Source organism: Anomalospiza imberbis, chromosome 10 (assembly GCF_031753505.1).
Source record: "Anomalospiza imberbis isolate Cuckoo-Finch-1a 21T00152 chromosome 10, ASM3175350v1, whole genome shotgun sequence".
NCBI classification, from domain to species: domain Eukaryota; kingdom Metazoa; phylum Chordata; class Aves; order Passeriformes; family Viduidae; genus Anomalospiza; species Anomalospiza imberbis.
The window spans coordinates 7,763,786-7,786,960 of record NC_089690.1 but is presented as its reverse complement, the minus strand read 5'-3'; the positions used below and the strand labels follow the sequence as shown (position 1 = coordinate 7,786,960).

The 23,175-nt window shown below is 40.1% G+C and overlaps 2 long non-coding RNA genes across 4 annotated transcripts in view; both read right to left on the bottom strand.

The window, feature by feature from the left end:
* The window catches only part of LOC137479803 (uncharacterized), a 263,839-nt gene that overhangs the window by 216,650 nt on the left and 24,014 nt on the right, over window positions 1-23,175 (bottom strand). The gene's annotated exons all lie outside the window — the stretch shown is intronic.
* Window positions 279-2,920, bottom strand: LOC137479558 (uncharacterized). The gene is made up of 3 exons (XR_011002340.1): window positions 2,769-2,920; window positions 2,068-2,111; window positions 279-567 (listed from the first exon to the last, which is right to left on the bottom strand). It is a non-coding gene; the product is annotated as an uncharacterized lncRNA (long non-coding RNA).

Genomic DNA, 23,175 nt, shown 5'->3' with positions numbered 1-23,175 from the left:
TGACCCAAAACCTGGAGGTTTCTTGTCAGAGAGAGGAGCTGCAGCAGGCAGCTGAGGGCTCCTAAGGCGCCTTCCAGCCCCTCACCTTCCTCCTCATGGCACTGACACCAGCTGGGAGTACCTCAATTTGCTGCTGAAGCAGGAGAGCCCCAGGAAGAGGGGCTCTTGTTCAGCCACTTCCCCAGAACAGGGTTCCCCCCTTCTTGGCCTTGATTGACATTGGATTTGTTCCAGACCATAAAGAGAATGAGTGAAACCTATGAGCCTCGAGCCTCAGGGCCAGATTTATAGGCAGAAAGAGAATTCTGTGATCTTTCTTCATGTATTTATTGTTACAGTCAAAATGGGCCTCTTACTTTCAATCTGGAGACACTTTTATTGCTCACCTTTTCTCCCATGTCCTCAGGCACATGGAGTCACAGCAGAAGAAAGCCAGGCCTGGGACTCAGTGCAAACTATTGCTTGTGTGGAAACAGATTTTCCTTTCTGCTCCCTGGGTTCCTGGGTGAGGGCAGACAGCTGCATCTGCACTGGTGTAGATCAGTCTGGTACCAGCAACTGAAGGAGCTGAAGCAGTTCTCAACCTTTACAACCCATAGTTAACCATTTCATTAAAAACACAGTTTGAAAAAATTCCCTTGACAAACAAGAAATCAAACTCAGGCAGATAATACATCTTCTAGAAAAATGTCACCAATTCAAAACTTCCTACTCATTACACCTGCTACAGTGCTTTACTTGGCTTTAAATGGGTTTCGAGTTGGACAAGGCACATGCTAAAGTAATTCTTGCTCTTTGCTGAGAGACTTCCTTTGGTTCAATACCTTTAGAGCTCCTGAATTTAGGGAGCTCCTGAATTCTGACTACTTCCAGAAACTGGATCTTGCTCTGGCCAGTTAGTTACTAAGGAAGACACCTTTTCATATATAATATCTAGATGCACATAGTAGTCAGTTACCAGAGTCACAAACTACAAACAGCAATTCAGCTGAAACAGTGACACTTTTTACTTTGCACTGAAAAATATTAAGGATGCTCAAATGCAGCCACATCTCTGCTTAGGGGGACTAGCTGCTTGAACTGTGATGAGAGATGACTACTTCACAGCTGAATATTTACTATGTCCAAATTCTTCCTTTGAAGTTACTTGTGTGATTAATTTGCTTTTTATCCAACTGTTAAACCAATTAAAGTTATTATGAGATATGGAAGAAGAGGGTTCATTCCATTTAAAGCCTTCTGAAAACAAATATCATAACCATAAAGATGTGGGAGTGAGTTTCCTTGACTACTCAGTGTTCTTTTAACCTTAACTTGATCACGCCACATAAAAAAGAAAAAAAAAAAGAATTAATTACTTTCACAACAAGAGTATTTATTATTCACAAGGCACAAACCTCTGCTTAGAGCTGTGGGAGATTCTGAAATTACAATTCCATTGATAGGAAAAATCAAAATTAAAATCATCTTTAGAAAGGGTGTGGGAAGGAGTTAATAGAGAAAGTTTCATAAGAAACAGGCAGACAAAAGTAGCCTCTCCACTGGTCTACCCCATCCTCAAGAACTAAGTTCTATTCTCAGTGAAACCTCTAGTGGTGACAAAATTGTCTCCACTGAAATAAATGGAAAAATTTCAATTGCCACCAACTGTTGTCATCTGGGGTAGGACTTGATGCTGAGAAACTTCCTTAGCCTCAGCTAAATGAGAAGGACAGACTAGATCCTGCTCAGAATTTTTAGCACTTTTGCTTTCAATTTTTGCACACCTCAGAGCAAATTTCTGCTTTAAACTCTTTCATTGCCATTTTCTCTGCTGTAGCCTGAGAATATTTTGCTTTGCGACTATTAAGAAGATAAATGCATTCAAGGATATTTTAATTTATTTTTTGTTAAAGGAGAAAAGTAGACTTTTTTTAAACAGGAAAAAAACCCTTCTTGCTAAAGAACATAGCCCTTCTCTAGCCAGCAAAGAGAGCTGAGCTGACTTTATTAATTTGTCCCAAGTGATTGAAGACCCTCTGATGGATTTTTTACAAGATACAGAGCATTATTATTGCATTATTTTACCTGCTTCACTTAGCAGATTTTATGACAAGATTCTCGGGGAGCTCCTGCAGAGTGCAAAAAGGTAACTTTAACTGAGCTGTCTGGGAGCCTGGCATTAACCTTTCCAAAGAGGTTGTGCCTTATGCTCAGGACAGGGGTTTATTAATTAGTTGATGAATCAGCCAGCACACCAAAGCCTTACAAATACAATCACTTATCTCTTTACATTCAGTATGGACATCTAAGTGCCTGAACTTCCATGCTTTTACCTCCACTAGCTTAAAAGGGGACTAGTGCCTGCATTGCTGGGCTTGTTTTTCCCCCTGAAGCCTGCAAGCTGCATCATGCCAGAACGTGGCACTCCTCTGAGATATCAAAACTTTCAGACAGCTACGTTCCTAAAGCAAACACCACCAAAGAATATGACAGCCCACACACCTTTAGGGCACTTACATTACAGACATCACTACATGTCAGAAAGGTTTAAGATGGGATAAAATAAACTGGCATAGAGTTATTGTCCTTAATTATCCTATGGATTTTCCCCTTTTCCATTGCCTTCTTTTTTATTTTTTTCAAACACAGAACCAGAAAAACATGAATGATCAGCAAGTCTGGGAACACGGTGAAAATCAGTGCAGTTGGACAAAATCTTTACAGAAGCCTCAGAGCCAACTGGGGCTTGCCAAGAGACCACCCACAAAAGCATCTGGAGACCTCACCAGTGCAAATTAGACTGGCTCCCTGGAAAGTTCATGAAAAGAAATAGCTTCAGAGCCTGACTTAGTCAGACTGCCTTGTACAGACACTACTATCATCTCCCTGATGTCAGTCACTTTGAGCCATGCTCCAGCCACCCTTGAGCAGCACAGACTGTTCAGCACCATCCCCACAGCAGGCCCTGCCCATGATCATTCTGACAGTGGCAGCCAGGTCTCACAACACAGACACCAAAATGACCATGGGTATTGCCACTTCTAGGAATGGTAACATTTAATCCCAACAAACTTCATAATTCTGTATGTCAAATATTAGAACCCTCTTTCTGTTCCTGGACCTTTCAGGAAGACACCTGCAAATGTTGGGAGCAAGTGCCAACTTATCATCTCCTCTTTTTTTTAGCTCCTCAGTTCCCTTTCATTATTTCATTTCAATGCCTAATACACTGTATAAGATAAGGAAAATGTAACAACAGTTTAAAAACTGTGTATATTAATTGATAAATATACTTCACAGAGCCATCATCTCCTATCACCACCATTGCAAATACTGGCTGCACAAAGTCAGATAGATGCACCTGAAACTTTACTAAATCCATTCAAAACAATTCAACATAGTGTTTGGATCATTCATTCTGAGCAGAACCTTTACTTGCCCTACAAGTCTCTTTTTATTATTAATGTGTGCAAGATATATAGTATGAACAAAATAAACATCCTGCAGGGTTTGATATTATGAATTGGATACACTTTAAAAAAAAAAAAACAAAACCAAAAAGATGATGTAGTCAATTAAATTTTGTGAAGACTTTCTTTGAGAAAGGAAAATTTGGAGAGCAGAAGACATGAGGCACACCATTGCAGGCAGGATGTTACACTACAGGATTCCTCTTAAATGAATCAAGCAGGAAACCACTAAGTTTGAGAACAAGAAAAAGAAGTACTACCTAACAAAAAAATTATTCTATCCAAATTCATAATCAGAAATTTCAGGCTGCTGGACAATTTTCTGCATCTGAAAACAAAGTAACATTTTAAGAAATGTTGACATCTGGTTCTGGAATTATTCATGCAGAGATTTCTTTGAAATTTAAGTGGAGTTACCTCAAACATATACAGGTGTGAGGAGCACAGTTGCTTCAGGATTAGCTGTTCTTCAGAAACCTTAGCAATGATATGAAATTTGAAGCTCCTCTTGAACTTTTCTACTAATTCAGTAATTACTGCTGTGCCTGAAATTGACCTCCTTCCTGTAATTGCTCAGCATGTATTTTCAATCAAAGCGGTTAACACCCGAGTTTAGATTCCAATTAACACCCAAAATGGACTTTAAACAAAAAGCTGAATAAATCAGGGGCTTTTCACAGCATAATGTTTCAGTAGCCCACATAGCATGCAGTACATGCTCTGAAAATTTGAAGATTTGCAATAGACTATGATCAAACCACGGTCAACTCATGAGACTTGTGGAATATTAGGATTACAGCTACTACCTGAGATTAAGCACTTTGCATGAGAGCACACAGACGCATCTGTTGCTTTGTCACCAACTACAATGCAGGCTTTTCACTGATGCAATTTAGCGTGCACAGAGACGGCACACCAAATTTCAGCACTGAGAAATGCATACAGAAAAAAATTTACATACTTGCACAACTGAAAACAACACTTCTTTAAAGCCTAGCTTCAAACACAGATGAAGGTGCGCAGTCCTCCTTAAAGCAGCCAGGAAACACATTGTTTTAACCAGCTGTTTTCAAAGGGGTGTCCTGCTAGAGATGGACAGGAGCAGGGATAAAGGGCAGGTGAAGTGAACAAGCTCATATTAGACATGTGATATTAAAAGACTTGGACACATTATTAGCTCTTAGGATAAAAGTGAAATGCTATAAAGGGGATTCCTGTCTTCCAGTTGTCATTTTGAGGGAAAGCTTGTGACCCTAGTTCTTCCCCCAAAAAATATTTCCATTATGAATTCTAGACAGTCTTGAAACATTTAAGGAAGGAAACCAGAAAGAAATTTTCCTAGAGGAATGACTGAATTAACAGCTAAAGACAGTCAAAGTGCCCCTATGTTCCCTATGAAATGATATTGCTGCAAGAACCTGATTGTAAAGACATATCATTGTGCTGTACAAGGCTTTTCACGGTAGCAGGAAAAAAAAAATTGCATTGCTTGTAAGCCTGGCACCTTTGGCTCAGGAAATCTTTGACTCCAAAACTGCTAAAGCAGAAAGAATTTCTGGAGCAGTGTTGCCACATGCTTGTATTGTTCTGATGCACCTCCCCAAGCACCTTCCATTGACCACAGCTGGATACAGGACACACATCTCAGTAGACCTTTGCTCCAACCTGCTATGGCTTTTTTTTTTTTTTTTTTTTGTTCTCATGTGTCCTCTGTTAGGTTTTTATTATTTTCCTTAAAAATGAAAATTGTTTCCATGGAAACAATTATGCCAGTGGCATGTATGAGTTTAGTAATGTCCTTAGGAAACATTTGCAGTCAGTTCACAGAGGTCAAGATGTCTTTATGAATATAGATCTTTAAGCAAAGGTACTGTTAAGACAACAAAAACAAGTTCAGAGGTTTTCCAACATGATAGGTAATGACCACATTTCATCACTGTCCCTTATTTCAAGTTCTACATCAAAATGTTTGCTTTTGAAAATTTGGCCTCAGCTGTGAATGCTGAGCTTTTGAAAATAGGATGCAGAATGCTCTGTAATGTATAACCTGCTACGAGAAATGCTGTCACACTCAATAAGTTCTTTGTCATAACTCTGAGTTTCTGTACACAGACTGTCCCAGAGGTCTTGGTATAAACATAATTCTATTATGATCCAGTTAGAAGAACTACTGTATAACTGGAGCTAAGGGAGGAAAAAATAAGATTAAGACACTTGTATAATTATTCCTTTGACCGCAGAACAAACCACAAGACAATGTGACATTATACTCACTGTTTACTAGCCCACATTTATAAAAAAAATCTTATCACGCTATAAAAATATTTCAACTTTTAACCGAGCAATCAAGATAGTGCTTTTCAGATAAACAGGAGCTTTGAGAGCTGGCCTGTGAATGCTTCTTCTCTGCATGAAAAGAAAAGGAAGCAAAGCGTTCTTCTTTTTCTGGCCCTCTCTACAACCGCAAGAGCAGCTCTGTGTGCTGCTTTGCGGATGCTCACTCAGTCCACACAACTGCACCAGACAGGGATGAAGTGATGGGGTCACAGCTCTGCAGAGAAGGAGAGCAGAAGCACAAGGCCATGCCAAGCTTCTCCCAGGGTATGTGTGAGGCTGCACTGCTCCCTGCTCTGGGCTGCGTCTTCCTGCAGCTGAAGCATGAGGTGAGAGGTGGCTTCAAAGGCTTATGGCACTGCTAAGCTGATATCCTGATCTCTGCCCAGCAATCAGCCATCCTCTCTCTTCTGTAGCTCTCCAGAGTTCTACAAAGAGGATGTGCAGCCAAATCCACATGTGGAAAGAAACTGGTTCACAGCTTGCTGGCTGGTAGAGCCTTAAAGGAGGTCAGGATTTTTAGCAGCATTTTGAAAAGGTACAGAGAGAATTAGTGTGGGAGACCAAGGTAGGCAAGCTGTTCCAGACAGCTGATGTGATGGCAGGAGGAGATCCAATTTAAATTCACTTTAGTATTAATTGTCAGAAAAGGATGAGATCAGTTTATGAACTAGGAGCACTGTGCAGTCAAAAGTTACAAGCCCGAGCTGTTGCCACAAAGTAGCTGAAAGGCTTTTCTTTTGAAAAGATTAAACTTCAAAGAATTGCAGAATAAGATACACAAGAAATGGCATGTGCTTTTGCTCGATAATGTTTGATTTTCAGCCACCCCCTCCCCAGCCCTATCACACTGTAAATTCTTAACACTGAAGTTGCAACTGTTTTATAAGATAAATGACTGGGAATATGAAAGACTTTGACCAAAAAAAAAAAAAAATCTTCATAAAATGGATTGAAAGAAGCATGGATAGCAGAAAACATTACCCAGTATAGGAGACCAAGGTTTTGCATATTTCTTGACCTAAGGAAGTAATACAAACTAAGAGATCAATGTGTCCGCGACAGCTTAACCCAGTGGGATGACATTTGCCTTGTAAAAAATACAGGATATAACATCTCAGACAGACCCTGATGCTGTGTAGAACTTTTCCCTCTGTGGTAGTAAGGGGTTTATTTCTCACTGAAACCAAAAGGAGAGTGGGTCACCAAAACATGTTTTCTAACTGGGACTTAAATGATTAAGGAAAAGTAAAACCCTGAACATGTTACCTAATGCAAAGAAAGGTAAACTGGGTTTGACCTACTAGTGACCAAACTTCGAGAGAGAAGGTAGTGGAAATATTTCCTCTTGAGGCATGAGAGGCCTGGCTTGCACATCCCTTTTTTTGTAAACACATTACATTGACAATAAGAGCAATTCTCTGCCCAATTCAGTGGGCTGTGGGGCCAAAGAGAGACAAAGGAAAAAACTACACAAGGACTTCAGTCTATTTGGAAACTGGGGCAGGCCTTTCCCAAGACAGGGCTGGTTTAAGAACTGAAAGTATATTTCTCCTTTTGTTTGTCCACATCTAATGAACTGAAGGATTTCTGTGACTTAACTCTGTAGAAAAGGACAGACAGATTCAAGAGAGATAGAAATAGGACAGTTAGCTAGAAAAATAATTGTATCTCTTTTAGGATAACTGCCACTAATGATCTCTTGTGATCAAGACATACATTAATGTAATAGAAGTTGGGGCACATGTACCATATCAGGGAACTTGAGAGGTTTTTTCCATTCACTCTGAACCATCCTAGAGTTTCTGGATGATTTTTTTCTCCTGTGGTTCAAGAAGTGGTAATATCTCCAAATACAGCAAATAACCCCAAAATCCTGACGATAATTAAGTAGTGCATCACAAAGCAGAGAAAAGCAACACTGATTAAAGAGGAGGAAATGGAAAAGCAACACCCTTGTACTCATCACTTAGATCAGCTACAGCATCCATATGGGAGTCAAGAGTTCCTTGAGTCCAAAATCCCTCACGGACCAAGACTGAGCTAGCTGAGCAATCCTTTCTCCCTTAAAAATTATGTCCCTTGGGAACAACAAAATTCCCACAACAGCCAAGGAGTAACCACACACCAGATATTTTGGCAATCAACACACAGCATGGAACATCTCTCCTGAAGAGGCAAAGTTAGCCTTGTGTCTACTGTTAAATTCACCTGAACACTTAGCTTTTCCCTGAGCAACAAGTACACTAATTTAAAAATTAATAGCATCAATTTGCTCAGTAACTTTGGAACAGGGAGGGAGAGACCTACCTGAACAGCAAGAATGAGCTTCTCATCTGATTTTTCTGTAAAGGATTCATCTGCCACAATCCATGACTGTATGGCATAAAGCCCTGAGTAAGCAAATTACCCAGTGGCAATTATGAATGACAGAATGCATGCTGGAGGTGGGATGAAAGACAATTAAGAGAGATTAATATGAAATATAAGGTTATAATTAGGCATAGGTATCTGTTTTCTACCTGCTTTTGCCCATGGGGAATTTGAAAAAATAAATACTCTTATTTAATAAAATTCTCAACGCCAACAGAAAAGCAGGGCAACTTTTTAAAAGCTATGACAACATATGCCAGACTGGCTGTGTTGCAATGGGTTTACATTTCAACATGGAATGGGTTGTAAGAGAACACAGCCTGCTATAGCATGTTTTGACAATATAAAAAAAAATTATAGCTAAAAAATTATTTCCAAGGGGAAACAAAACCAATGCACTGATCCTGCACTAGGACTATCTGCAGAAGCTCCCATGCATGAAGGAACTGAGGTTTCTAAGATATGATCGAGATATTTTAACACCTGGGGAAAAAAAACCACACGAACAAAAAAACACAATCACACAGACAAAAACTGACAGCAGAACTACTCTGTGAAAGAGAAGACAGATTCAAACTGCTGAACTTGTTCTTTGCTCATCTTGGCAGTTATCTGGAGGCTGAGAAGCAGTATTCTGGTACCATGCAGGATTGAGTATGGATTTTTCCAAACAGTTCTGTTTTCCTGTCACTTTGCAGCACCACCATCTACATCAGCTGAGGCAACCTCTAAGAGCCCATTGACAGATGCAAAACAGTTTTAAGCATGCCTTTCCTGAAAATTCCAATCCCTAGTCTCTTTAACACATTTTTCTACTTCTAAATGTAGACTTTGGGCAGCTCCAAAGATAGTGACATTTATTTGCAAGTAAGAACTGAGCCTTGTTTTTTTGTTGCTTTTACTATTCAGATACACAGACAGATGGAGCTTTCTCTCCTCAGTCACAATGCCCAAAAACATCACCTGGCCTGAGCTCTGCTTTCAGGTTCAACAGATCCCAGAACAGTGTGAATAAATTTCTCTTTGTTAACTTCTAGAAATCTTAGATGAGACATTACTGAGCAAACTCTCCATCAATTCACATCAGCCATATCAAGACTTGATATTGAACCACCAAGTGCAGCAGAGGTTTGGGCATTTATGCCTGTAACTAAAGTATAAAATTAACTAACTTTTGGGTCCTAGCTGGAATAACACAGCCCTTGATAATCAATAGCACTTGTAGTTTAGTCCCATTCCAACTGAATTCCATCTAAAGTGTGCTTTAAATTTGTTTTTATTTCAGTAGGTTATGGCACTTGCTGTTCTTTGCAACATATCTTGGGCAACATTGATTGTTACACCTCTTTGAAAGAATAGAAGTTTATTACTCACCACAAAAGGCTTCTTTTTCTACCCCTAAACATCAGCACTAACTTCTAAAGCTCAGGTATTCATTCTTGGGAAAAAAAAAATCCAAAAACTTTTGTTCGTCTCTTGAAGAGTTCAACACAGTGAAGTTACCCTAGACATCAGCTCTGTTTAAAAGAGCATAAGACATTTATGGCATCCATGCAGTCTATTTTCCTGCACTGGTTCCCTCTCTTCAAAGGCATCTTCTGTATCTAGATCCAAGTCCTTAGGAAATTTCTGGGGTTTATGCACCCTTCACAGGTTTCCTACCAAACCAGTAATGGTTCATTTCTTTGCTCCTCCTCCTCCTCTACCTGCCCTTTTCTACCTGAATAAGTTTCTTGAACTTCGCTGGTCCAGCAGTTGGAAACAACATTACATCCTATGACTGAGCAAGCCTTTCCCAGCTAAGCAAGATATTCCTCCCACTCCAGCAGAAAACCAGCTTGAGACATTTCATCTCCCTGCTATTCCTTCATGGCCTTTCCACCAGCTACACCAACAGAAATATTTGTCAGGCTGCAGCATTTCCATCCACAGTGCAGCCCCAAGGCTTTGTGTTGTGCTGGTTTTTAGGTGTCAATGGGCAGGCAGAAGTGGTGGGGTTGGGACTCCCCAGGTGAGAGCTACCACCAAAGGCAGCACAATGTGAAATTGTGGAATAATTTCCTGCCAGCAAGCCTGAGTCAGAATGTCAGGGTCTGGCCAGCTGTCAGTGCTCTAAGTGTAGAGAGGTTTTCTTAATGGCATTATTTCTGAGAAATAAACAATTGTCTGTCACTCGTTACCGCACACAGGTCCTCACATCTCTGAAATGTTAAAAATCAGCATCTTACAAACAAGGAAAATAAGTTATTAAGCAATTGGAAAATGATTATACAATTATGTTCTGTTCAGGTACCATTAGTCACAAGGAAGATGGAATATATTCAAGCTTTAAAAGTTAATTACTCATACAAAATTATGTCTGCTGAGAGTCACTTCTCCTTTAGGGTTCAATATCTACAGTGCAAGATTTTCAGAGGAGACAAGGAAGGAGGGTATTGTGGTTAAGCATAAGTACAGAAGCCAGGTTTGAGTTCTATTCCAGCCAGCAGTGGTGAGCAAGCTGCAACTGGCATTAAGTCTGAGCTGGTATAGACAGTCACAGACTGATGGTAGCAAAGCTAAGCAGGTTTACAGCAATGCGGAAACCAGCTCCTGCTTCTCTTTAGAATGGGTGTGCAAGAGTGAAAGCCAATCACAGTTTACAGGCTGCAAATTCAGCAATCCCACCACAGTTACAGTCTGTCCTACTTACAAGCAGGGTATTTTCCCTTCAGACTAAAACAGAGCTCTTTTTGGCCAAGACTACTCCTGATGGACCATTTTCATGCCAAGCTCTGTAACCTCCACGTACTCCATGTCCTCAGAGAGATCAGAATGGCCTCAGCTACACCTTTGGGTCTCAGTGGGCTGCTTTTGGTCTCTTCATCCTATAGCAAATTTTATGCAGTTAACAATTCCAGTTTAAGTTCTCTAATTTTCTTTGCTGCTTGTACGTTCCAAACATGCTTCAAGTTCATTCTTGTGTCAGCATTAAACATTTCAACAGGTGTGGCCCAGCAGAGCTGATAATAAATGCCGCACTTTCCCTGACCTTTTGCCCAACCTTCCTGTAAACTGGCACATCATCTTCCCCCTTTCCCACCGAAAAATAGTCATTTTGTAATATAATATGCAGCCTTCGACTGTGTTGGGGCTGCTGTGCTGCTCCATTGTGTCTCTTGGAATGCTTTTTACTGGTACTTCAATGTAGTAAATGAAAGGGTGTGATACAGAACAGGTAATAGACAAGATTACAGATTGTGTCTACTTGTCATTAGCTGAAACTAAGTGCTATATCAACAAACATAATCTGTCCTCTGCCAAAAAAAAAAAAATCAGGATGTTTCAGTTTAGGTAGCACAGGGTTAATAAAGGAAAACCAATCCCCTGTAGTTGATCCAGTACAAGTTTAGTCATTGTACCCATCCAGAGCTGAGTCTGATTTCATTCCTTCGCTTCCTCATCAAGCAAGCATCAACTTATAGCAAGTATCTTCTTTCCTCAGCTACTGTCTTATTCTGTTTCACTAAACACTTCAGGACATGAATTCCACCTTCAGGACTATCTTGCGCTTGTCATACTATGCAACTAAATAATTTCCAGTTCAAAGGAACCTGCATTTAAACTTTGAGTCTAAGTTTGCCTGGCTAGTGAAGAAAGATGAGATCTGGGTCTGTCAGGGTGTTTTGCAACCCTGCTCACAGAAAGCACACTGAGGAGAAGGGCTCCAGCACAGACTCTGAGTCATGGGCTAAACTAGGGGTGGAAATCCGTCTCCTTCCCTGGACAAGCTATTGTTTGAGCAAACTCAGCCAAAGCCCCAGCCACATCCCTTTAGCCTGCTGAGGCAGTCACTCCCTGCCTCTGGTGCCAGTGCAGTTGCATGGATGGGTGCAGCCAGTGCACCTCCTACACCGCTCCCACTGCAGCCTTCCAGCGTGGGGGATAGCACCAGCCCAGCTTGTTCTGACTTGTTTTTCAGAAGGACAACAATGAAACCTGTAGCCAGAACCTTGATAGTGGTAGCAAAGTTAAATGAATAGCTCCTTGCACCTTGTCTAGCATGCAGATACATCCTCACAGAAGCACATTTGCATTTAATAAATAATATTCCCTGTATAAAGATTGTACAATAAAATATTTGGTATAAGTTCAGGGCTTCCTTTCACGAGCTGCAGGCTTTGGACCAGTACAAATCCACAGAGCTGCATCAGAGTTTCTGTAAGTTAACACCTGCCTAGCACATCAGTCCTTGCCCAGTATCAATCCATAGAAAGGTGCCATGAACTTGCATGGCAATCTGCCAAATCCCATCAGCTGAAAACTGTCCTGATGAGCACAATGTTCTCTCAGGGATGACTCACCCTCGTCAACATCACCATTCAGAATATTTCCAGAAGCAACTTTAACAAGGTTTAGGGGGCTCTTTAATAAACATGCATTTAAATAAGCTGTCTTGGAGCAGGGAGATAAATGAAGGAGGCCCACTGCAAGTTAGAACTGAAGTGTGGCAAAACAATTCTGCAAAATATTTTATACCTTATATAATCTCTCCTGACAGAACCTCAGGGGTTCACATTAAACACCATAAATCAGACCACCTGGGGCTCCCCTATGATTATTGCAGCTGCATGCTGCAAGCTCCAGTAGAAGAAACGTTCCCTTTTATTGTAAGAAAGTAATAGGGCATAGCCCAAGTCTGCCAGAAAAATGCACAAATCAAAAGCAGGCCCTGCACAAAATCAGCTTCTGATGTGTTCGTTTGCTCTGGATATATGTGGCAAGCTGACAGTCAGAATCACTTTGTCCTCATTGATCACCAATGCTTTTGCCAGCAAGGTGAGTAACATGTGGAACAGCCAATTCTAAAGAAATGTCAGTTCAATGGAAAATATAACTGAGACATTTATTTTATTTTTCTATCTTCTCCTCAGTGAATTTCAGCAATTGGGAAAGGCACTAGACTCTCTGCACTGAAGCCCAAGAGCACTTACAGCTCAGACAGTGATGCCACAGCCACCACAGATGTGCCTGCCCCCGGAAAGAGACCCTCAGGGTCAGCAGTACCCACTCCTGCACAGACCTGGACACTTTGTGGCTTCTGCCATGTTCCTAAGCCCCATTTTCAATACAGAGAAAGATGTCAACTGCTGACTGCCAGAGATGAGAAACAGATATAAAAAAACCTCAGAACATATGCCCATGAAAAGTGATGGGGGGAAAAAAGTAGCAGTTTTTCCTAGTAGTATAACAGTAACATTCCTTCACTTCTGCATTAGTCCTAAACCTGATTCTTAACACTGATGAGGGGGAATTCTGTCTTGTGAGAACCTGTCTGAAGTGAGCCCCTAAAATTCCTAGGAAAAAATTCTCACTTGTCCTTAGAAACCTGCATTGCCCAGGAAGTCAGAGACTGGTAAAGCCTTGATGTAGTCCTACAAAATCTTTGGTAACCAATATGACAAAGAACATATCATTGCCATCAGTTGGCTTGAAGCAGGGTCATGATGACATGTTGAACATCCTCTCTGGTGGCTCTCCTATCTTTTATACAACTAGCTAATTTCTGTGTCCTGCCTTGCTATCAGACCACCAAGATAGTGTTTTAAACATCCAACCACTCAGATAGGGGTTCAGCAGAACATTCTCTTATTGCAGTGATGGCATCTTTCTTCTCAGACATCATATCCCAGCCATTCAATAAAACAAGGAGTGGATTTCTGGTTGGGCTTAATTTAGTGTTTTGGTTGTGGGCTTCAACAGTACACACAAAATGTGACAGAACACATGTGCATATCCAAGGAGATTATTGAGGGAAAGAAAATGAGAGATGTTTGCTAGATAATAGACTATGGGAAAACTAAGTGCTGTTTCAGTCCAGTATAACAACAGAAAGAAACTTGATAAGTTAAACTATCATCTGAAGGAAAGATTTTTGAAAGAGATCACCCTGTCCTGATATTAATTTTGGTTTAGGTTTGGGGTTTTTTTAAATACACATTTTATTTATTTATATGCACACACAGACTGCCTTCAGACATGTTTTCCTATGCTCCGGCTGAGAACAGCACAGTCAGAGCAGAACGTCTGTGCTTTATTAGGAAGCCTAGAGGAATTGCTACTACCCAGAATGAGAGATGCAGGACTTGAGAATCATCTCAGTATTCAAGGCATCTTAAAAAAAACAAAACAAAACAAAACCAAGAAAAAAAAAAAAAAAAAAAAAAAAAAAAAAAACAAAGCAAACAAACCCAATAAAACAACCACATTTTCTTCCCAAGCAAATTAGTTACCAGAAAAAGCATTCTGCCTTCTAGCCTATCACCATGTTTGACAGTACCTGTCAAAGATAAAATCTTTCAATGAATTAAGGGAGGGGAAAGGCCAATCCCTCCTAGTTATGGTGCAGCGATTTACATCAGTATAATTACAACTTCATTACTGTGGAGACTGACTAGACCTCCAGGGAAACACCACTGGTACATAAGAACTTTGATTTTTAATTGCAATAGATCTGCTACTATATATCTAAATCTCTTAAAACACATTTGAACAAGCAGAGATTAATAAAAAGATAGTGCTAGATAGTTCAGATTTGTGAAATGTTAAACTAATTGCAGTGCATTCTTTTCAACCTTGAAGTGGTAGTACACTGCAATTTGGTCATGACATTACATTGCAAGGGTAATATATAGATTTTTTTTTTTTTTTTTACTAGCAATACTCTCTTCCAGATCAATCTTAATATAAATTCCTAATGCTTTGCAATTCTGATACTTGCCTATAATTCAAATGCTAATATAAGTTTAACCTGGAATTTACTGCAATCACTTTCCCTCTGAAAAGTGCCCTCTTTTAATCAATGGAAACTGCCATTCTGAGGGCCTTCTCTTCAAACAGTGAAATCAATCCCCCTCATCACTGGCAGGCTCTTCAGCTGGAAGAACACCCAGCACTTGAAGAAACTAGTGTAAAGATGCAGAACACACACACTGCCTTGCTTCTCCAGAGCATGCTCAGGTCTGACACCAGCAATAACACATCTCACTTCACAGCCCCGTCACACAAGCAGGCACCTGCAGTAAGCCTCACACTTTATCTGTGCCCTAAACAATTTGTCTCAGAGCTCTTAAGGATGGGTTTGTCTCTCAAAACAAAGCCTGAATCCTCGGATCTCCCTATGCAGTACTTTTATACCTCTATGCACATATTTAAAGTGGGGAGTGTTGTTACCTCCCTTATGCTTTATATGGGCTGGTGTTTGTGTCCGTCTCTGTGCTTGGAAGGGTTCAACTTCATTAGGGTTGACCTACAACAAACTTTTTTCAAGGTTTCCAGATCCTCCTTGCAGCCTCCCCCCACCCCAGCCAGGTGGACCTGCAGTAATGGCTAATGCTAAGAGCTGTTCTCACACTCAGTGCTTTATAGGTTACACTTGACACAAATAATTGAGAATATATGTGAAAATGAAGGAAAACAAATGAAAAATTAAACTTATTTTCAAAAAGCATGCCATGTTAATGTAGCCTGCGGCATGTCCCAGATTTTTAAGATAAATACTAAATTTTCCCTGTCTTTTCAGTCTCTTGTTGATACAATTGATTTAAGTAGGGTGGATCCTTAAAACAGATTTCAATTTGTTTCAACTGAATTGGCAATTGTAACATTAGATCCTTCATGGGAATATTTTAGAGAAAAACATAAATTAATATGCATGTGTGTGTCTATATTGAGTATTAGTAAACTTCCTGTAATTTAATTATTAAAAACATCTTACATTTTCATAGTGCAGTTTTTCTGTCTCCATTCCACCAAAAAGTGGAGGAGGGGGGGAGAAAGAGGAAGATCTAGGCTTAAAACATAATTCAAGGGACAAAAATCAAATCTCTTCTGAACTAAAACTTGTTCACCATGAGCTCAGAGGAATTGTTACTTGGCACTGCAGCACAGGAATTCCATTTTGCCTGTACCCAAGAGACCCATTCCTTTCAGCAGATCTTCTTTCAGGTGCAAAGCACCCCCATCATTTCCTAGGACAGCATTTTGCACAGCAGGCAGAAAGCACTGCTCCTCACGTATGCAAATTCATCCGTGTCTTTGGGGCTCCTCTAGTGCCCACCCATTCACAAAAAGTAAATCACAGAGAGAAGCAGGATTTAACTCTGAATAGCTTTGCTTTTGCTGATATATCTTCGACCCTTGATGATAGTTAATGTCAGGGTTTTTTTGCATTCAATTAATTTAACGGTCCAGATTTTTAATTTGCATTTCATTTAACATTTCAGATTTTTAATTTGCCAGATATTGTTTATCAAGTATTCATTTCAGCACCTTTCACTGTATATACAGTGCATACTCCTCAGTAATTAGTGTGCAGTAAATTAATTCTCTCCTTGTTCCTTCATCAGATATTGGATTAAGAAACTTTCACTGTACCAACATAGTGAGCTAGATTAGGAATTTCCCATCTATAATACCTTTGTTTAATATTTGTCTTGTATATGTTATGCTGCCTTAATGCTTTACACGATAAGAAATGTTATAGTTAGAAGCAGAAAACTCCAATTAATTTGGAGTCACACATTTGTTTGAAATTATTAGACTCAAATTAAATGTGTTCACATGGTTCTACAGTGTCTACTGCTTTAGACATCCCTACATTTTCTTTAAGAAAAAAATGGTTGTTGTATTTATATAAAGGATATTAAAGCCACCTGATGATTTTCATCAACTGGCATGAGCCTTAAATCAGATCCAAAATAAACATCTAGTTACTCATCTGTCTTCTACATTCTGTCAATATGGGCCAACGACCAGCAGAAGTGTCCTCTTACAAATCCAGGGAAAATAATACACAGATTCAATAGAAGGAAATCACCACCACAGTCCACTGAAATTCTGTGTGTTTTGCAAACACTTTCACAGTTCATTTCACCCTTTCCACGTCCACTGAGACACACAGCACACAGACACGATTGTTCCCAGATCAGTCCAATCTTGGAGAACACCTTTGCTCAGTGATTAAGGCTCCTCTGCAAACTATATTCATCTCTACCCAAAATGACCTTGCAAAGCTCACCCACCTGCATGGTTTTGATGTAGCAGGCCAACTGTCCAAAAGGTTAGAAAATATCTTACGAGAGACATTTATGCCTATAGAGTCAGTGGATGTTTTATTAGGATGTGTTTGTTTTTCATGCTTTAAAAGTCTGCAAATTTATGAATACAACATATCCCTTCAATGATGGAAGCAGGCATTATGAGTGATGTGTGACAGAAGGAGGAAACACTGGTCCTTCCTGAACCTATGCCCAAAATGTCTTATGTCACATCAAGCACCAGGGCAGGCACACAGAGTACTGGAATCTGGTTTGGACAAGCCCCAGCACTGGCTAACAGGGAAAGGCAAAGTGGTGGAGCAGGGATCTGAGGCAGAAGGGGGTTGGAGTTTGGTTTTTTCCCAAGCAACTTACTGCTGTGCTGAACAGTATGAACCACAGGCCACCTAGATTGAAATTATCCACAGCCATGTGGACAGCTCTCAGATTTCCCCATTGCTTCTCCATTTGAGCCAGTAAGACATACAGGAACACCCTTTACACCTGAGGAATGGCAGCAGAGGACAACTGCTGCTCTGTTCTCCACCAACATCTAACACAGGACATACAAATGTACTGAAAAGAATGAATTTGCAAAAAGGTACAGGAAAAATATTGTTGAAATTCTTTGGAAAGCTAATGATGAAAATAACTGTGCCTTCCTTCTCATCCAAAGCAATAAGAGCTTCCTTTCCACGTTTACCACATTTTTACTTAAAGGTTACAGAAATCACTAATGCATGTGTGTGACTGTGGGAAACTCAAGTTAGAGCGAAGGAAAAAAAAAAAACCCCACACCTACAAACTAAGAAGTCTTGCTGTTTTTTTCTTAATGAGATAAGTAGATATTCCTAAAGATCAGGTTGCTGTTGTAAGTCTCTTCCCTGGCTGCTCACAGTCAGAGATACCCTGTGCCAGCTCCACGCTCCCACTCACTGAGCGTGTTTGGTGTAGGACAGAGGAACACACCTGAGCCACAGCCCCTGCCAGAGCTGTCCAGAATTTTGTACATACCCCAAACACATGGCAAAGCACAGACTTGGGAACTGTCTACCCTCTGAAAACTGTTTGCCAGTGGACACAGAAACAGCAGAGTTTGGTTCTGAGTTCTCTATTGTAATTTCAGCAAAAGAGAACAAGTCATTAGCATGAGACATTGAATAAAAGCAGATCTTTAAAGCTGTGACAAGTTGATAGTAATATTTCTTTTGCTATTTGGGCCCCATAAGTCCAAGCAACACACACAAAAACAAACAAAAAACAAAACACCCCAACACACCACAATGATCTTACAAAAATGCGAAGTGAGATGAAGATCTTACATTTTGTATTTCTACTCTGGTTAAAACATATTTTGCCTTAGAATAAAAGATAACATTTTATTTTATTTAGAATGTTTAGGCTTCATTTTTTTTAAACTAAAATATTCAATTTATTCAGTAAATAGCCTATCAGGATAAAGGGTCACTGAGTATGCCAAGGGAAAGTATATCTTTTGAATTAAAGGATCGAAAACTCAGTCAGGCAGAATACTGGTTGCTCTCAAGAACATTATGGGAACTAATGAAAGAACCCCATTTCCTGCCTTATACAATTAAGTAATCAGCTGCCTTTGGTTACCCCTAACAACTTACACAGACAAGGGGATTACTAAGCAAACAGACTGCAGCATTTCAGAATACACAGTCAACGGGAATGCTGAAACGACATGCATTCCCAGGGGAGTCACTACCTTTTCAATTTTAAGAGAAGGAAGTGGGATTATTGAAAATTTAGGACTTGGCAGACCTTTACAGAAATGCTCTGGCTGATGTAATGTGCACTATCCAAGTTAAGTACAAAAATAACCCTTGCCATCAGAAGAATGTTTCCCTTACTACCTCTTCTCCAAGATACGGTGAGTTCCTGATCTGGTTCAAATGAAGGGATGCTTAGATACAGAATAAAACTATCTTGTTTGGGCCAGAAGAGATTCTTATGATCATACTTAAAGTCTGAAGTAGTATGCTGTGAAAAAGTCTGACATTTAACAAGCACTGTAGCTTCAGCTGGGTGTAAATTTTACATCTGAAAAGTAAGGAAAATATTTCTTAAACTCTTCAGAGAGACTTAGTTTGCACAAGCACTAAATAAGCAGTGAACAGCCTTCCCCACTGCCTCTATAGGTGCCTGCTGGGGACAGGCAGCATTTCAGTGCTCAGCAGTCACTAGAAGTTTATTAGATTTATGACTCTGGTGGAAGCGGTGCCAAGAAGTTTTGGGAATCCACCCCTAAACAAACACTTCTATGAGTGGTGGAATAAACACAGCTTAGTTTTCTCACAGCAGGGAAGTAGTATTTGGGGTTCCTTTCTCTTCATGTTAATAGACTTTGCTGTCCTCTTTTCAACTAATTGGTACTGCCGGTGGCAGGACTAGGAGTGTCATAACAAAACCCAGAGGTACTTCTGTGACACTCTGCAGCCTTCTGGGGAGGGCGAGGGGAACTTTCCATTGCATCACCGCAACCTGTCAAACAAAAATCTGAAAGTCTGTCAGTAGAAAGGAGTAATAAAGATATTTATAATTTGTTCGGAAAGAAAAAAAAATGGGAGAAAGAATATGAGCAACAGTCTTGTTCTAGAGTGACTGAATGTCCAAAGTGAAGAAAAATTAAAATGCTACACTGCTCACTTCAAACCGCCAGAGTGCTAGAAGTGCTGAATGGAATAGTGCTTCAGAAAGAAGGTAAATATTCGGTCTTGCTATTATCTGCTGAGCCACTAGAGACATATTAAATAAACAGCTATGCAATGTTGAAAATACTTCCAAAAGAATAAAAGAAAACTGTCAGCATTGCCAAAAGATAACACAGAAAAAGAGGAAAAAAAAACCTTGTAGTTATGAGACATGGAAAGTGAAATTTATTGTAAAAGTGCATTGCCTCTCAGTTTTTTAACAATGTGAACTCTCTCCTGCACCATCTGGCTCCACTGTCCCCACTGCAGGGTGATCTAATTATTGGGGAAACATCTGCTAACGACAGCACCTGGCTGCTCTTTGGTGTTTAACTTTCCTTTCCTGCTCCCACAGCCTCAGGTTCACAAGACCCAAACATATCTGCAGAGTTGCTCATGGATACAATAATAATCTGACTTGGCCAGTGGTGGCAAGTACAATAAGTGACTTGGCTACCATTACTTAATTGCCAAGCTTTGAGCTGCTCTAAAATACCATGATTTTCCAACTCATTTTCCATCTCATCCTGGACAGACCCAAAATTAGCTCCAAAATTTCTGATTATTTAACTTGTCCCCCTTCCCCAATGCCCTCAGGTGTTGAGCTGAGCAATACAGCTGTATTGTACAGCTGTACAATAACTGAGTGCTGTTGGGCAGGTGGAATTTATAAAGAGGATCAGATAATCTGACATCAGAGATGAGATTAACCACTGAAAGAGAACCTCAGGTCTTTTGGTTGTCCCAGTGGGTTGGATTTAATTGCAAATGGATCCTTCACCAATTCCATCCAAAAATACTAAAAATGCCACTAAAACGAGCCTTCTTTGAAATCCATCATGCAAGATCATCCACACTTTCTAAAGAAAACTTGGGGGCCCAACTTCATGAGGCACCACACCACTGCCTCTCACCTCAGATGCAAATCCCAAACCAGCCCAACCTCGTGAGCAGGTCAGAGCCTCACCTTGCCCCTGAAGCAGACATAGCTGCCACCTGCCTGGCTTGGACTGCAACGAGCTTGTTGGTACAACAGCCCTGCTCCATGACTTCATGAAGTGCAGTTTGGCATGTAACATCACATGACCCTCACGCTGCTTTTAGTACACACTGATGGTATTTTCCTGCACGGAATTAAAGAGCCAACATTTGGCAACGTGCAGCTCTGTCCCTCCCCAGACACATTTTTGTCACTCAAAGTCTTCCTATTTCATGCTGCCTCCTCTTGAATCTGAGCTGTGGAGTCAACAGCTGGGATTCGTGATCAGATTTAGACCCCTGGACAGAATTTTTAAAAAGGTATTTTTCTCCTTATTTCAATACAAACAGAACAAACTTTAATTTCATTTGAAAATAAAGTTACGTTTATATTTTAAAGTTTGCATTTAATAAATGTATTAAATAAATTTAATACAGTTAATAAAATATATTTTAAAGTTTTTTAATCCCCTCTGTTGCTTTCCTAGGAAACTTCCCACAATTTGTTATCAAACCCATTATTTTTTTGCTAATCCTGCCTCTGGTTCTGGGAAAGGAAAGAAGCAGTAAGACCTAGAATAGCAGACTTGGATCACAATCCAGAGGGGCTAACTCATCAGAGAGGCAGCTAAGCAAACCAAGATGCCTTAAAGGAGGCAAGTGGTTTATTTGTATTGCTCTGCTCTTACAGGTGGAACAACACAGCTCCAGACAAAGGACAGGGGACTTTGTTACATCCTTTCTGTCACGGTGAGACAGAGCTCTGCTAACATTTCATGCATTTATTTAATCAATGCTGTTCAGCAGAGCTGGTAAGAGACTGCACTCCCTGGAGATGCTGTGCCAGATCCCTAAGGAGATCCATCCCCAGTGTTTTTTGTTTTTTTCTTTTTACATATTTAGCAGCCATATTACATAGTTAGCAAGGGGGCATTTCCCTATTCCAGCCAGGAAGGTTAAAAACAATGTACAAAACATCACAGAAAGTGTCAACAGAAACTGTAAGAATCAGTGAGTGACTAAAGGCTGCAAACAGAAATACAAGCAAAAACTACGCTGTGTTTTCCAATCACACTTCACAGAAATACAGGAATTGCTGTGGGTATAGATTTTTCTCTGGATAGTAATAGCAACACACCTAGAAATCTTAATATCTCATGCCAGAATTCTTAACAGAAAACATCCAGCAGGTAGCTGTTGTAACATGGATCTAGAAAGTAAACTATCAGCTTCCCAAGCAAGAAAAGGGCACTGAGTGCAAAGAGATGAAAGAGATTAAAGAAACAAATCAGACTACTAGCAATAATGGATGCCTTCAGCCCCTTCCTATGCACTGCTTATGTATCACAGTGCCCACGATTGCTTTTCTTACTTTGCCATCTTGAGATGATTGCTCTTTAGATTAGAGAAAAGCAAATAAAAACTAAGACATAATGAACTGTAAAGGATTAAACTGGGTACTTCACACAACTTCTGCAATACAAGAGCAGGGAGATGATCAGTGAAGTTAAAAGGCAGTGTACCTAAACAATACATGTTTAAATGCATAGCTGGCTGCATCCTGTGGAAAAGTCTGTCCTCACTCCTCCTTGGCTTTCATGGTGACACGCTGGGAAATGGGTAGGTTTTATCCTGCCTTGCTTTCCTTTTACACAGAAGACCTTATTCACTAATTCATCATATCTTCATGGCCCTAAAAATCCACATCTTAACTCCAGATCTCGCTGCTGGTCCAAATGGAATCCTTTTCTACTGCTAGGATACCTGTGAAGGATAGTTATTTTTAAAAATAGCCACACCATATCCAAAGCAAATGGATTAAATTCTCTCCCTTCACAGTTTTGTCCTTTCCTAAACTCTTGACCATACCACCATCAAACTATTACATCAAACATAAGCTTATCTTGCTTGGCAAGGTGTTTCACACCTTACCCCATCTTCTGCTTCATCATAATTCCAATATACCAGTCTGAAAAACATTGACAAACTACACTGACAAACAAACAAACAAAAAAATACACACCTTCGTGATTTTAACCACACCACCTCTGCATTCAGTGGGGCTTCCTTGCAAGCAACTGCAGACCTGTTATCACCTTCATGTCCTTTCCCAACCACCTCACCAAAAATCACAGGTGATGCTCTGACAACTTACATTGCCTCACCATTACTTTTTGTGTTGGTCAGTAAAATCCCATAACATTCTTCCACTTTTTCCTATCCATCTGCTCTTCTCCTCCAAGG